General features: G+C 32.4%; 1 long non-coding RNA gene across 1 annotated transcript; it reads right to left on the bottom strand.

Moving 5' to 3' along the window:
* Nucleotides 1-5,357: 5,357 nt before the first annotated feature.
* LOC131073799 (uncharacterized) lies at nucleotides 5,358-15,190 on the bottom strand. The gene is made up of 6 exons (XR_009112993.2): nucleotides 14,874-15,190; nucleotides 14,638-14,725; nucleotides 12,310-12,447; nucleotides 12,073-12,160; nucleotides 11,827-11,883; nucleotides 5,358-5,491 (listed from the first exon to the last, which is right to left on the bottom strand). It is a non-coding gene; the product is annotated as an uncharacterized LOC131073799 (long non-coding RNA).
* Nucleotides 15,191-16,947: the final 1,757 nt, after the last annotated feature.

The raw sequence follows: 16,947 nt of genomic DNA, 5'->3' as shown, positions 1-16,947 counted from the left end.
ATATTCTTTTATTTGATTCCTTTCTTATTTTGCCTTGATTCCTCTTGGAGACGGTCAGCCTTTAGCCTATCAAATTTTGGAAAGTTATCCCTTGCACTAATGCCTTGGACGAACATTTCCCAGATACTAGGCAACCCATCTAAAGCAATGAGGGTTAATTCTTTGCTTTCGATTTCATAACCAAGAGTTGCTAGATCATCCCTTAAGGTAGATATCCGCATGAAGTAGGTATTGATTGATTCTCCTTTTATCATGGTTATATGATTTATCTCTCTTTTTAGAGCCAAGGTTCTACTGGCATTGGATATCTCAAAAACGTCTTCAAGTGCTTTGAACATGTTGAAGGTTGTTTCGTGTTTCTTTATAATGGGCATAATATTGTTCCTTACCCCATCAACTATTATTTTGATAGCCTTATCATTTCCTTCTCTCCAAATTGCTTGATCAGGTTCAGTCTTAGGTTCTTTTGTTTCATTCTTTACAAATGATTCAACTTTGTTATCTTTTAGAATCATTTGAATTCTGAATTTCCATGCGGAAAAGTCGTCACCTCTTGCAAGTCTGTCTTTAAATTTGATAGCGTTGGCCATTGATAGGATTGTGATGTTGAATATATACTTGATTTGAATTTTACGTAAAATTGAACAGCCTCAGGTTCGATTTAACTATAGCTCTGATACCATGTAAATAATGTTCAATTTACATTCAATATGCAAGTTATATTCTATTATCTAATTTTATTATTGCCTTAATTATATATCTGACTATCTTCTTATTTGTGGCAGGTGAGAGGAGCATTTTTATATTTTCTATGTCCCATCTCATGAATGCCACTCAATATAAGTATGTAACCAATGGGGCACGGTCAAGCAATGCCTTGATCAGTCATGATCGATCAAGACATTACTTGATCGTGCCTCTTTGTTTATACTAAACAAATGCATGTTCAACGTTAATGTCAATCGGTGTGGGAGTAGTAATACAACCGATGTCTATCGATGTTGGCTTAATGCTAACAATCGATAATTATTGGTGTGTCAGCCTTAACAACCGATAACTATCAGTGTAGACTAACACACTGATAACTATCGGTGATCTTCGTTATATTGCCACCCGATATATCGTATGCAACCCGATATATTATATGCAACCCGATATATATTAATCGGTGTTTTCATTAATCATTTATTTATCATTATTTATGTTAATCGATATATATATCTAATACAAGATTTATTAGATCGATGAACATAACCAAAATACATAGTATGATTATCAATAGGTTGTTTATATGCACATGTAGAATGGCTATCAAAGAGGAATTAATTGCTTGAAGGTTTTATCATAGTTTTCGATATGATAAATGATTGAATGAGAGACTTCATTTTATCTCTCATTCAATCATTTATCTTACCGAAGCTATTATGCGTTAACATTAATAAGTAGTCAATATTGTGACAAAAGGAGATGTGATCAAGGATGGAACATCTTCACAGTGAAATGATAAGGATACAGAGAAAGCTTTTGTCCCAAACATAATGGAGGATAATCATAGCAGTAAAGTGATTTGTTATATACTTGAAGGTTACATGTATTATGGAAAATTGTAGTTATTGAAGCAAAGTTGTTGCAACAGTCTCTTTATGATTTCACAAAGTAGTAGCAACACAAAGAACATAACATCCAAAAGAATCAAGTCAACAAATAAAGAGACAGTTGCAACCCTCAAAGTCTGAAAAAGCTCAAGAAAAGGATGGAAGGATCAACTTCAAGGCATATATCTCTATCAAGTCAGTCCAAGGATATTAAACGAGCATGAATACTCATTCACAATGGTTATATGACATAGAGATTTTTGTTGTAGACCTCACACAATCACTATTAAAGAGAAAATACAGTGATAAAGTCATAAAGATAGTATGATAAGGTCAAAAGCGAATGACAAGGGTTGTGTGAGCAGCCTACAAAGAGTGCCTATGATACAACCCAATAAAGAAGTTTATCACAGTGGTATACAATGAGAAGCCCTAGATCATAATGAAAGATGAAGAGCAAAATTGATTTATTTTCTTTGAGTAGATTGGAGATTAAAATACCAAAGGTGACAATGAATAAAGGTTGCAACAACATCAAGAATCATAAGGCCAATGCTAACCTTAATCAACATACACAGAGCATAGATGATTCACAAAGTAGAGATGGGTGTCAAATGACATGTATGCATTAGTTTTTTACAAGAAAAGACAATAAAACTATCAAGTTGTCGTCCCTTTCAGTCTCTTTGAAATAAATAATAGATTCAAGAGAAAAATAGGGAAGGTCTTAACTGTAAATAGAGGAGTAAATAAAACTCGTGACAGTAATTTTTTTCATGATTAAAGAGCAGACCTGGAAGTAAATAAGCAATAGCAGTAAATAAAAGAATGAATTTGTCTCAGAAATATTAATGCTCAAGAGCCCAAGTATCAAGAGTTCACCATCAAAAGAGGTAAAGAGTAGTTCATTCTCAAGGCATAAAGAGGTAGCCTTAGTCATAAAAAGCCCTAAAAAAGACAATTCAAAGAAGCAGAAGGTACAGTTCATGACAGTGATGATTGACAATCAACATAAAGGATTGACAACAAGGTAATCATTGTGATATGAAGATTGAAGTCATAGTTTAGTGTATATGGTGTATATTAAAGAGGATGCAATATAAAGATACTATTGTAGCATTTATGGTAGAACATAGTCAATCCTACCAGATATCATGGAGGCATGACATAAAATGTTCACCAAGGATCATTACATACACAATCATAAAGATACATCACTGTCAAAGAAACAGAGCATAGTATCAAAGCCTCAAAGTAACACCAAATCATTGAACAAAGGCAACTTCAGGGCCACGAAAGCCTTCTACAAAGGAATTACCAGACTTGTGAAAGTGTTTTGAGCATTTCAATGGACAAAGAACACAAATAGATGAGAAAAAGGTTTTAGTCACAGATCATTGCAATCAATGCCTTAACAAGCCCTTTTAGCAGCAAGCAAGATTACTTTCAGTAATCGCAACAGTCCCTAATGGTAGCCTATCCATCCAAAAGGCTCAAGTAAAGAATGTATAAAACACAATACCCCAAGAGCTTAGTCACAAGCTTTAAGGGGGTTATAATTTTTTAGCAAAAACATCTCTATCAAAGCACAATGTTGCTTCTACAAGACAAAAGAGCCAAATTCAAAAATGTGAGCAGACCTAACCTTAGATCTAAGGCATGAGGTAAAGGGTATAGTCATTTCAAAGATAAAGTAGTGATAGCAGGTCTAAATGATAATAGAGATGGCCATATCCAGTCTAAAAGAACAAATCAAACAATCACTATCTTAGTATATTTTTCAAAGCTATTGAAGGTCGCAGAGCATTCAGAGGTTAGGGATGTTTTTTTTATAAAACTTCAGAGCAGATCAATATTATGATGCAAATATAGAAGCAAGGACCTCATGACTATGACAGCAAGAAAGAGCTAGGAGACAGAGGATAGAAGCTGGTTTCATAGGGCACATGATAAAGACACCAATGAAGAGTAAATACAGTGACTATTTTTTATGAAATGAGTCATTGTCTCAGAGAAATCATGAAAATAAATGGACAAAAGATAGTGAAGGAATGGAGAAAGATGAAATCCATTCAAGGAATACCTAGCAAGGGGAGACTGTGACTTTGATAGAGAGAAAGATGAGAGAGAAAAGTCAAGACTACTAAAAAGATTTAAGACAAGGCTTCTAGGGTATAGAGTAGTAATATTGTTATAACAGTCCCAATAAAAGCCATTTCTTGGGGCAATCTTTTAGGGACAGTCATATCATCCTATTTTATATTTTTGCCAGCAATTAAAAGAAGGTCTAAAAGACAGTCCATAGCCTTATAATGAGTATAAAGACAATGATTTAAGAGTGTTGAGAGAAAAGAAGACTAAAGCAAACTCTTGGTTAAGTCAACAAGCTCCTAGATCATTCATTAAATCAAGGATAATGCAACCACTTGATAGCATCAGCCAATCAGTTCATGATCAATTTTGGAGGCAAAGGTAGAGCTTTCAATTTTAGGCCTAAAAATGGGGATTTTGGAAGATAATGCAGTAGTTTGTCATCAATTTAGGAGCCCACGTGGATAATGCATGGGGTCAAGGAGAGGTTTGGGCCCACAGTTTGCAACTATTATAGGCCTTTCTCTATCTCATTCTTCACCAAATTTGACCAAGGATGAATCAAACATGCAAGATAAAGATAGAAGCAAGAAAGGACAATCAGTTAGAGCTCAGTCCCAAGAGGCACAAATAGTTCTTCATCAACTTCTCTTCAGTTACTCTCAAGGCTTCTTTTATATTCTTTCCTAGTTCTTTTCTTTATCTCAACTGGTATTGTAGCTTTTCCAGGCTCTTTTAGGATGAAGAACGTTGTAACGCAGATTTTAGAGGCATTTTCAAATTTGTATCAACAATTCCTTCCAATTTCAATAAAAGAACAACAGTTTTCCTTCTTAATACTTCATGACATAGAAATTTTTGTTGTAGACAAATATTTAGGGCTAATTTCAGTGTTTTCTTTGTTGCAATTTCAAATATATTGAAAACTATTTTGAATGAGTGTTTAGAGAGTTTGAATGTAAATGATGTTTGCAACATTGCAAATTGTAAGATAAGTTTTGTTTTGCAAAATAAAAATAAACATGTTTGAATTTGTTATTGCTTGCTTAGATTATGGTCAAGGGAGTACTTGCTGCAAGTAAGGCTCTCTCTCTCAATTTGATTTCTATCATAGTCAATATGAGAAATGTTTTTTTAAAGGGTTTTCAGTCTGTTAGACAAAACAGATGTGTGTTGGACATCTTTTATAGAGATAAGGGACATAATATTATAATGTAATAAATTATCACATAAATGATTTAATATATCAATGTCAATTTTTATTGTAGTTCATTTATATTCAAAGCAACAAAATAAAGAAATGAAATGCATACCAATATTAAAGACCCCAAATCTATAAAATTACTCTTAAAAGTTCATCATAGAGGGGTATAAACAAAAAACACACAGAACAAAGCATGGTGGTCACACAAGGTGATCATGAAAAAAATCTAAACATCAAGCACATGTACATACCAGGTTTCATGTTTAATCATTCACATCAACCTCACCAAACACATCAACTTAAATGATAGCAACTTCCTTGTAACTATTACCATCCATGGAAAATCCTAATAGTTGATTGTCAATCATAACAATTTGACAAAAAAGTACTTAAAATAAAATAAAATAAATACAAAAATACATTCAAAAGACAAAATTCCACACCCTAAGTTTTTAAATAAGGAAAAAGAAAAGGGCAAAAGGAAAAACCTAAGTTGATGATGCAACTCATTAATCCTCTGTTGTCAATGGCCTGTGAGAAGTGCTAATACCAGCATGAGAAATGGGCCCACCCATGAACCCAATGTCAATGCCATGAATGGCTGAAACATACATATGAGTCAATCTATAAGAAATTAAAACAAATCAAGATATTTGTTCTCAAGAAAAATAAAACACAGTGTGAAAACTTAAAGAATAAGAGAAAAATATCCTTTCAAGTGGTCAAATCTAAAACTTATTATCTAAAAATTTATACTAATTTTATCAAAACATTGAATTGCATCCTAGATTTAACATGTGATGCTCACTATTATCATCGTAATGGCATAGAGAGTAAGCCACGTCAAAAGCAACAAAGATAATAATAGTAAGGATGAATAAACCAGGGCTGACAACTTCAAAGGTAGATGACTATTTTATATTATCATTATCATAATATAATCAACTATCTATATATAAACAATCTACGATTCCTATTTGTTCAGATGTTCAAATAGGGAAAAAAATCCATTAGTTATTTGAGTAAAGATAACCTATAGTAAGATCCGTGATTCCTATTCATTCTAGTAGGGTAAATAGTCCATTAGTTTTTATAGTAAAGATAATCTATAAGAAGATCTCTGATTCCTATTCATTCTGGTCGAACAAACAATCCAATTTATTTTTATATAACAAGATAATTTCTTAGTGTTTCTTGTCAAAGTTATGGGCCCTTATCCCCAAGTACCATTTGCAAGCCACTTCGAGCTCCCCAAGGTCTGTCAATTCCTCAATACATTTTTGTTGCCCTTAACCTCGATACCTTGTTTAAGTTATGCTTAACAACTCTTCCTCGAATGCCCTTCCTTTGTCAAGCTTTCCTCATTCAATAGTTGTTTCTTGGTGTGTCGTCATCCTTAATCCCTATTAATCTAAAGCCTTGCATACCTTAAGAGGGAAGAGTTAATCCTCAACCCTGATCCTCAATTCCCTAATTTCAAATATTAACTACATAACAGCTCACCGTAATGGCTCAAAATGCCACGTGCATGCCAAATAAGCTACTAACACCTAGAAAGGTACGATCAACTATCAAATATCTTTCACTACTTGAGGATTATTTGTTCCTTCCATGCATGGAACTATAGCGGAGGGGCAAAGTCCTTAAATAGTGATTAAACTAAGCATGAATAGCCAATCGGGATTTAGTATTTCCCAAGGTTTATTTTTGGATGCTAGTTGCCTTAGTAAAGTTGCATATTTGTTAAGGTCAGTAGTAGTTTAAATTTTTTTGGCACTCTATTATTGGCCTCTATTTCGGTTGTAGAATGGTAGGAAATTTTTCTAGACTTTCAATGGGAGAGAACACACATTTCTTTAGGTAGTGCTCTGACCTTTGCATGATTGTAGAGTTTTTAAGATTAAAGCTATTCACCAATTTTTTGGCTTCTGCAAGAATGTAGTGGTTTCAAGGCTTCAAAACAAGAGAGGACATAGATGCATAGAGGACAGTTGGCTGGTAAAACAGTAATGTCTGGAAATTGGTGATTAGCATGTTATATGTGTTGAATGCAGGTGAGGATTTTAAAGAATATTAGTTTCATGTGCAGACACATTCCTTTTACAGGAATTCAGATCCCAAAGGTTTATCTTTGTCTCTGAAACTAGACCTCAAGGATTGGATTTTAAGTTGTTTGTTTGCAATCACCATTCCTTGCGCTGCCTTCATCCTTCCAATCTGTCGAACAGAGCAAGGAGAGATCCAATATTCAACATGGTAAGGGGTCATTAGTGGTAAGGCTTGCGCCTCACAGTACAAGCAACTAGCCAACTATTGACTCTTCTCATGGAGACTAGTACTCAATCTGTGAGCACTAGAGATACCATGATATTATAAATCTAGAATAGGTTGTATCAATTTGTGAAGAGGAGGAGATTTCCTATATCAAAACAATTAGTTATCATTGTTGCATGTGTGGCGACAACAACAAGCTAAGTTGAGCATAACTCCATAGCTACCCATTCGGCATTCAATTATAGAAGATATTAGGTGATTCAAGGAAATCAGTATGAGTCGCTCATATTTTCCTATTTGTATTTGTAACTTTAATTATGGTTCATGTACCCTTTGGAAGTAATAAGACCCGCTTTGATTATGTATGTGAGGCACATTAATGTTATGAATCAAGTGACTGGTTATATTATTTTAGTGTCAAGTTCCTGAGTATTTATATAAATTTAAAGATTAATTTGTGTCTAAGAAATATGCTTTCTTACACATGAGAATAGTGTAAAATGTTTATTGCTAAGATTCTTTATCTAGTATACTTCATCTTGATGGACAATCAAGCACTAAAATATACCAAATCTTAAGATAAATTATCCCATAACAATGTCAAATAGATCTCCTTTTACAAAGATACATTTGTGGTACAACATGTGAGTGGCAAAACTAACATGGTGGTTTATGCTTCAAGTATGAGTTGTCACCTACTTGTCTTAATAAGCAATTAGATTGTTGAGTTTGAGATGGTTTTGATGTAGACATAGCTTGTTATTCTTGTCCATCAAAGCTACTTATGTATAGCAGGACTAGAGTGTTCTCTAATCTCTGTTTGTTCTTTCGTTGTACCCAAATCCTACATAGTTAGGCCTTTCCTCAACAAAAATGGGATTAAGCTTTCCTTTCCTATCCTTGCCAAGATTTTTCGTAATATTTGCAACAATTGCCAAAGATCTCACTCAATAAATTCTTGGAAGAAATTAGGTGATAAAATGACTAGCTAGCATGCCTCTATCATGATTTGTGAATCCTTGGTAGAATGTAGTCTCCTTTTCTTGGTAGGCTCTTCATGAGTGTCATTATCCCTTCTACTTTGTTAGTTTCAACCCTTTTTCCAAATCCTAATGATTTGGGTAATTCTTCCTGCCTTTTCCATTTTCCTAGAATTCCAACAAGTAAACTGCACACTCAAGCACAATTTTCATTTGCTGTGCTTCATACACAACTGTTAGTGGAGCTTTAAAAAGCTCTCTATGCAGACCAACCCACATGTCTGCGATCAATGGTTTTTCCTCTACTAAATGATTTCCACGAGCTCTATGATTGTTCAAAGTTATTGACATTCTCTTGTTAGAAAATATGATGTGGTGATCAATTAAATAAACTATAAGAATAACAACAACAATGATCACAACCACACATAACCTAGCGAAAGAAAAAAACCTAGCAAAAAAAACAATGATCACAACCACTAACAATTTATTGAGTAAAGCTACAAATTGAGCTTACACTGAAATTGCCCATGGCTTCAACTCTTTGATCAACTTTTTTTATATTCAAGATGAAGTTTTTTTTTTTTTAGTGTTTTTTGTTTAATTACAAATTAAATGCTAGTTACTTGTACTTTTCATCAGCTAACAAATTTTTATGTCATTGGTTCATATAGTTGTACTCTATAAATAATTCTGGATTCAGATGTATGTCCTAGTTCATATTGACAATTCTGAGCAATTTCAGAAAATCTCAGTTCATTTCTTAATTTAAATTTAGGTGATCTAGATATAAAAGCCTTTTTCCAGATCCAAATTTCTTCTTCCTACAAACTTCCTTACTCTATTTTGTAGACTCTAACAAACTTGTGTTCAATAGTGTATGTAGTGGTATAAAATGTGATTTGGTTATAATACAAAAAGATCTCACAACATGTGCCTCAATCTTTAGAAGACATATTTGTCTTTGATTCTGGTTTATGTTTCTCTTCTAGACTAATTTATGTTTCTCTTCTAAATTAACTTTGAGTTCGAGATGATATTGAAGCATGACAACCTAAATAAGGTGCTCTACCTTAAGCTTTTCCTCATGCACTAGTATCTTGTAGTTGTTATTTGGGAAAGTTCTCCTTCCTCTATATGTTAAAGAAGTGAGACTTCAAATTGATTTTATTACAATTTACTTCATGTTGTCTTAAAGTTCTCTACTAATTTTCCTCAATATTTTCTATTTGAACCTTTTTTTCTCCTGAAGACATGCACAAGTGATTTGAAATTTGAATATGCTACATTTGATCTATCTTATCTTGCTTATTTCCATTGAATAAGCACCCTCCTATGTAGATAAGCGGATCAAGCACTGTGTGGGAAAAAATTAAAATGGATATCACAAACATAAATAGTAAGCTTCAAGCTTAAAACCAACATTAAATATAGGATAGGGATGGATATCTACTTCAAAGTTAACCACCATGACTACTCTTTATTTGGCCTTATAAGTCCACTATTTTTGGGTTTTTATCGGAACCAAAGAACTCCTAAATTTTCAGGCTTGTGGATATTGTAGTTCAGTTTAAGACAAATTAACACACACAAAATCTAATGTTGTACAATCTAAAGGTCTATCAAATACCTATACATCAAGATCAGGTGATTATTGTTAATATCATAATTTAAAAAACTTAATCTGCCTTTTCAAGGACAAGTGCACGCTATTATTATATTAATGTTTGTTATAACCAGAGTAATACCTCTAATTCTAAGATAGACTTATACGAATTATATTCTACTTGTTTGTATTTTTTTTGGTTTCTATATGTTCATTATGTTAACAAGCATAGATCTATATGAGAGTATGATGAACACTACAAGCAACCCTATTTTAGTTTAGCATGTTTCATGAAGATAAATTGATAAACAATAAATTAGAACAACAGTAGAAAATCCAGTTACAAGAGACTTACAAACGACCAGGTTTGTATCTAAATTTATGAAGATTTAAAAATCATATTTCATTAAAATATTTAGGCTAACACCTAGTTTGTTTCATAATAGTTTCAGCTTGAACTGAACTGAATTTGTCTGGGCCATAAAACCTTTGTGTGCAATATAGATTAATTTACCTAGATTCATTACTTACTTTGTAAATAAAATATATTTATTGAATATCTCATCTTGCACTTGTTTTTTTTTATTGATAAAGGCAGAGCTAGCATTATATTGATTATGCAAAAAATTTACAGAGGTAACATAGCTAGTGGATATTTTAACAAAATTTATATTGGTAGCATCTATATGCCTTCTGGGAGGTCAAGAAGGAATGCAACCAGACAAGCAGACCATGGAAGACATATGTGTCCTTCCGAGTATAACATGGAGTCTTAAGATTTTAACTTAAAAAATATAAAAGTCTGAATGGTAGATGCTTTACTGCCCTATTAACATAAATTATACTAATTAAAACCAAAATTTGTCGCTCAAGTCTAAAATAGTAAACTTTGTATAGAACTCAAAGGAACCTAGCTTGTAATTTCCTTGTTGGCTTCAGATTGCGGGTCACTCAAGTAAACATGGAGTCTTAAGATTTTAACTTTAAAAATATAAAAGTCTGAATGGTAGATGCTTTACTGCCCTATTAAAAGAAATTAAACTAATTAAAACCAAAATTTGTCGGTCAAGTCTAAAACAGTAAACTTTGTACAGAACTCAAAGGAACCTAGCTTGCAATTTCCTTGTTGGCTTTAGATATTCGATTTATTTATTGAATATCTCATCTTGCACTTGTTTACAGTCTTATGTCTTATGCATTAATTTAGGCAGCAAAGCCATTCATTAAGTGCACCAACTCTTATTAGATTTCAAGTGACCCATTTAAGTACACATCGCTAATTTGTTCGCTCTATTTCCTATTTCACAGCATAAAAGTTGAGATGTCAAAGCTGATTTACAATTGTGCATTTCATGCTTCCGAAGAAATAGCTAAACATTTAGACATTTTTCTATCCCAATTCTTTATACTTTGATCAATTTCAACATCCTCTTCCAAATCTCGTGTTTTGAATAGACAGAAAGTGCACTGAAAAAGGTTGTGCAGTCTGCATCTACATCTGCCAATTGCATTTGGTTTCTAAACCCTTTTCAACAAATCTAATTTGTGTCTAACCTGCAATCATTGCATTCCTTCACACAACACTTAATGATATTCTACTCTATCAAGATACTAATGTCCACCGTCAATAAAACAAGACAATTAACTGATAGCTTTAGTAAACTCTTCTACAAACATAGTCCTTCCATTCTTTGGCAGGAACTTCTTATACATGGTTTTAATGCAATTTTGAAATAGTTTTCAATGGTGGAAAGTAGAAAGTGATTAGGGTTACATTTGCTGGATATTTTAGCCTACATCTATCCAAGAATAAGTAGAGGTGTTTTTGTGCCCTAGCCTCATGAATTCAATGAAGAAGAATGCCATGATAGCCAAAATTAATGCAAAGAATTAAATCTTAGAGAGGTCAATTTTTCATGCCATTTTGAGCGATCTATTATTAAATTTCACAGGGTGTTTATCAATGCACAATTTTATTGGGCAGGGTAAACAATACATTACTCTGCTGCTTCATCTACTACCACAAAATATGTAAAAAATTAAATAAAAATAAAGAGAAACTCTACAAAGAATTACCTGGGATTTCTGATCCTCTGTTTGCCTCTTCATCTTTTACCAGCAGAAGGTGAAAAACTAAAAAACAAATAATAGATAAAAATCTTTCATACTATTTTGAGCGATCCATTATTAAATTTCATAGGGTGTTTATCAATGAACAATTTTATTGGGCAGAATAAATAATACATTACTTGCTGCTTCATCTACTACCACAGATATGTAAAATAAAAATAAAAAATAAAAATAAACTCTACAAAGAATTACCTGAAAGAGGGAATTTGATCTCATTTGGTTGCTATTTTCTGATTCTCCGTTCTGCCTCTTCATCTTTTACCAGCCAGAATGTGAAAAACTGAAAAACAAATATTAGATAAAAAACATGAACAGATGGACCAGGGAGTTTTTAGAGTTAAATATTGTTCATAAACGTGATTAAGGCATCTTGGCTGAACAAATCAAAACAATAACTGATTTATGACAGTAAATAAATTATGTGCTTACAAATTTTAATTCTAGGGTTTGAACCTTAAGTCACATGTTCGAATCTCCATATGGCTGAAGAATTGAGAGAAGAGAAACCTGAGGATTTACTTTCAACGCCCACTACTCCGCTGAATCGGCCTGTGAGAGAAAAAAATCCTGCAAAAACCTTTGATCCTTCCGCCATTAGGGATAGCCCCAGGGAATTCATCGTTGAACAGGGCAAAGGCACACAGCTTAAGAACATTCCAAATGTGGCATATAAAGAAATAAAATGAAAGGCACACAGCTTAAAATGAAATGCTGGAAATCATTCACAATCTTCTATAAGAGGAAAGTTTGGGGTGAAGAAGAGGAGAATAAACTCAAGGGAAAATTGAAATTGAAGGATAAGCTCCAGAAGATGAAGAAAGATGATTTGTGGAGGGTCTGTCATCTAATTGAATTAGACAAACTCTTACGAGAAAAATGCCAATGGTTATAGTGTTAATTTACATGCTTTTCCCCGCTCCATGCCATTTGAATTTTCATTACCGTTGTAGGTAGGTTAGTTTCGAACATTCTTTCAGTAGGTTAGTTTCGAACATTCTTTCAATACTGTTCCGTTCAAATAAACTTCACAGTTAACTTTCAAATTCAAAATGTTCCGGCCTCCATTTTTATTTGCAGCGTACTCCATGCCTGTGCAGAGCTTCTGAACAGGGTAGACATGAATGCAAAAATGTGGAAGCATAGACAAAGGCACATGAACTGTGAGAGTGCTATGATTGCAGGATATGCAGAAAATGCGTTTGATTAAAAGCGTTCAAAGATACTTTCAATCGAAGCGATTGACAGGTGTTATGTTTGGACGTCAAATTTAGGATTCATTAGCAAGCTTTAAAACTTATTACTCTTACCAGGGATTAGAACAATTAACTTCTTAATGCTTTGGCAGTGCGCTTATAATTTTGTTTTATATAATTATAGTCAACACTGATAATAGTGTGGTTATGGAGTAAGAATTATTTGTGATGGTTCAATCTTTTTTAATAAATTATATTCATAACAAATCATTTTAAAAAGTATGAGATGTTCTAAAAAATGTGAAACTTAAAAGTTAAGAAATTATTTAATTTACATTTGATCACATGTTTTCTTCAAACTATTCATTATGATATCTTATATCCAGTGGCTAGCATTTATTTAAGTGATTCTGGAGTATCACAAAGCTAAAACAAAACTTATATTCAATTGTTCATTTTTTTGAAACCAATAAAATCATTCCATAAAATTTAAGAAATTATTTCATTTACATTTGACCACATATCCTCTTCAAACTATTCATTATGATATCTTATATCCAGTAGCTAGTATTTACTTAAGTGATTCTAGAATATGACAAAGCTAAACCAAAACTTATATTCAATTGTTCATTTTTTTTAGATCAATAAAGTCATTCCATAAAATTAAGGGTAAAACATATAGCATAAATTAATTTTTATCTATTTATATTTAGTTCAATTTTTAGAAAGAATAAGTTGCACAAATATAAACTAAAAAATACACATTTGAATGTGAATTGTATGTGTAATTATCTTTCTTCAAATTAAAAAAATATATTTTTAAATTTTTTTAATAAAAATAGAAACAAATAAAAGCAATAAAATTATATAAGTATGATTAAAAATGCCAACAAAAAAGATACAAGCAAGTGGCTAATTAATGAGTGATGTATAGTAAAATAGATGACCCAACTAACCTATTAAATTCATATAAAATTGTGGCTATGTAGTAAGGATTAATAAATGGTAGATAACATTGTGGCTATGTAATAAGGATTATCCCAAAGGAAGAGAAGGGTTGCAGTAAAGGGAGATTTGAGGAGCTGTAAAGTTTGAAAACTAATAATGTGAAGATTAAACAGGTAAATAATGTAGAGGGAGGGAGGCCTTTGAAAGGCCATGTGATTACAGATTTAACTACTTTTGTTTTTAGTTTGCAATTAGCAATTGAATGGAAATAGAGTCTTTGTTTTATGTTGTGTATTTTTTAATTTTTAAATTGGTAGGCAGGGTGGGAGAACCCTATCTTGCATCAATAAGATTTATTTAACCCTAAAAGAAGAATGCCATGATAGCCAAAACTAATGCAAAGAATTAAATCTTAAATTAATGCAAAGAACTAAATCTTAGAGAGGTCAATTTTTCATGTCATTTTGAGAGATCTATTATTAAATTTCATAGGGGTGTTTACCAATGCACAATTTTATTGGGCAGGGTAAACAATACATTACTCTGCTGCTTCATCTACTACCACAGATATGTAAAAATAAAATATAAAATAAAGATCAACTCTACAAAGAATTACCTGGAAGAGGGAATTTGATCTCATTTGGTTGCTATTTTCTGATCCTCCTTTTTGCCTCTTCATCTTTTACCAGCCAGAATGTGAAAAGCTGAAAAACAAATATTAGATAAAAAACATGAACAGATGGACCAAGAAGTTTTCAGAGTTAAATATTGTTCATAAACGTGATTAACTCATCTTGGCGGAACAAATCAAAACAATAAATGATCTATGACAGTAAATAAATATTAGCTTACAAATTTTGAATTCAAACATGTATGTCCGGATTTGATGCGGACTCGTTGAATGAAGCTATAAAAGGTATTTATTTCCAGGGTTTGAATTCAGAGAAGAGAAAAAAAATCCTGTAAAAACCTTTGATCCTTCATCGTTGAACAGGGAAAATGCACACAGCTTAAGACCTATCCAAGCTCACCAGAGGAAATCATTCACAATCTTCTTTATGGAAGGCGCAGAGGAAAGTTTTGCAGGTTTCAGGGTTTGGGGGTGAAGAAAAGGAGAATAAACTCAAGGGAAAATTGAAATTGAAGGATAAGCTCCAGAAGATGAAGAAAGATTATTTGTGGAGGGTTTGTGATGTAATTGAATTAGACAAACTCTTATTAGAAAAATGCCAAGGGTTATAGTGTTAATTCACATGCTTTTCCCCGCTCCATGCCATTTGAATTTTCATTACCGTTGTAGGTTTTCATTTGAATTTTCATTACCGTTTTAAGTAGGTTAGTTTCGAACATTCTTTCAATGTCGTTGTAGGTTGGTTAGTTTGGCCAACCTTAAACATTCCTTTCACATAGACATTTCATTATTGTCCGTTCCGTTCAAATAAAACTTCACCGTTAACTTTCAAATTCAAAATGTTTGGACATGCTCTCACGGAACAGCCTAGATTTGCTAAAAATAGCTTTAGAAACACTCAATAAAATAAGATTGGCACGTGTAATGTTTGGACGTGAAAATTAGTAGCATTTGATCTACTGTTGTTAATTATTATTAATCTAATTATATCAATTTCATAATCATTCCTCTTTACTCAATTTTATTCCATGATTATTGTCAATGTGGTGATCACTGCTTTTGCTAAATGAAATTATTTCTTTATTAATACCCTAATCACAATCTCATGACATCATTCATTTTGTCAATGTTTAGTAAATTAATGTTTGTTTCTTCCTAATAGACCATTGATCCTATGCTCCTTCATTTTTCTATTTTAGTCTTAGTGATCTTAATTTCTATTGTAGTCATATTAGATCATTATCATAATGGGATCATTTCTTATAGCACTTGCTTATATAAATACATGAGGTCAAGCTTGTTTTTTTAATTAGTTTCTTAATCATGTTTATGCATCCCATCTTATCAATGAGTATATATCGTTCTAGCTATAGGTTTTGAATCAAGTGCTTAATATTTGATGGAGCAGAATCACTATTTCTTTTTTTTGTTTACTTGTCTAACAGAGGTTATAAAAAATTGTGAAATCTTAAAATTAAGATAATTTTCTAAATCTACCACCTAGTCAACATCGTACTGGTGTTGGCATTCCCACTAAGTGGATTCCTCATGCTCCCCATTGTGTTGGTCTTCCAAATCATAGTATTGTGTGGATTGTTGTTTGTCAATAAAGGAAAGATCGTTCTTCCTCTTCTTCCCAAACTCTTCCTCGCGTCATGGGTGAAACTTCTACCCACCCTTGATGTGGATTATTAGTTCCTCTACTAATGTGTTGCAAGTGGGTTGTTTTGACCCTTGTTGTCAGAAGTTTGTTCTTGATCAGTTGTTTGTAGCCTTTTTGGCTTGTCTTTGTATAGGGTCAACACCTTTATTTCTTGCTTTATTATTAAAAAATGCCTCTAAAATCAAATATTAGATAATTCATTCTAGTAACCCCCTCAATATCACCATTCCATAAGAGAATTATCATAATATGATTTCTTAAATAATATCATCAAATAGTATTAGCTCATAGATGTATTACAAATGAAATGTTACTAATATTAATTATTTCTTTGCTAATTTTTTACCACTTTTTCAAGGGTGCACTAAAATTTATTTTCCTAGTCTTTGCTATGATAAATATGATTATATGATTAATCTTTAGTAATGTTGCTAAAAATACAATTTTAATTAATGAATAAGGTTAGAGGGAGTCACATCTTTATTTAAATAATGAAAGCAAGAAATGGAATGTAGAGCATCTAGATGCTATATAAGATAGACATTAAACCAATAAAATTATGACATGCAAGGCAATCATTTATACCTCACACATAGGCCATAAAACATTAGAGCCATTGTAACATGGGAATT

Source organism: Cryptomeria japonica, chromosome 1, assembly GCF_030272615.1.
Source record: "Cryptomeria japonica chromosome 1, Sugi_1.0, whole genome shotgun sequence".
Lineage (NCBI taxonomy): Eukaryota > Viridiplantae > Streptophyta > Pinopsida > Cupressales > Cupressaceae > Cryptomeria > Cryptomeria japonica.
Note: the sequence above shows the minus strand (reverse complement) of the source record. Positions and strands in the feature narration are given on the sequence as shown.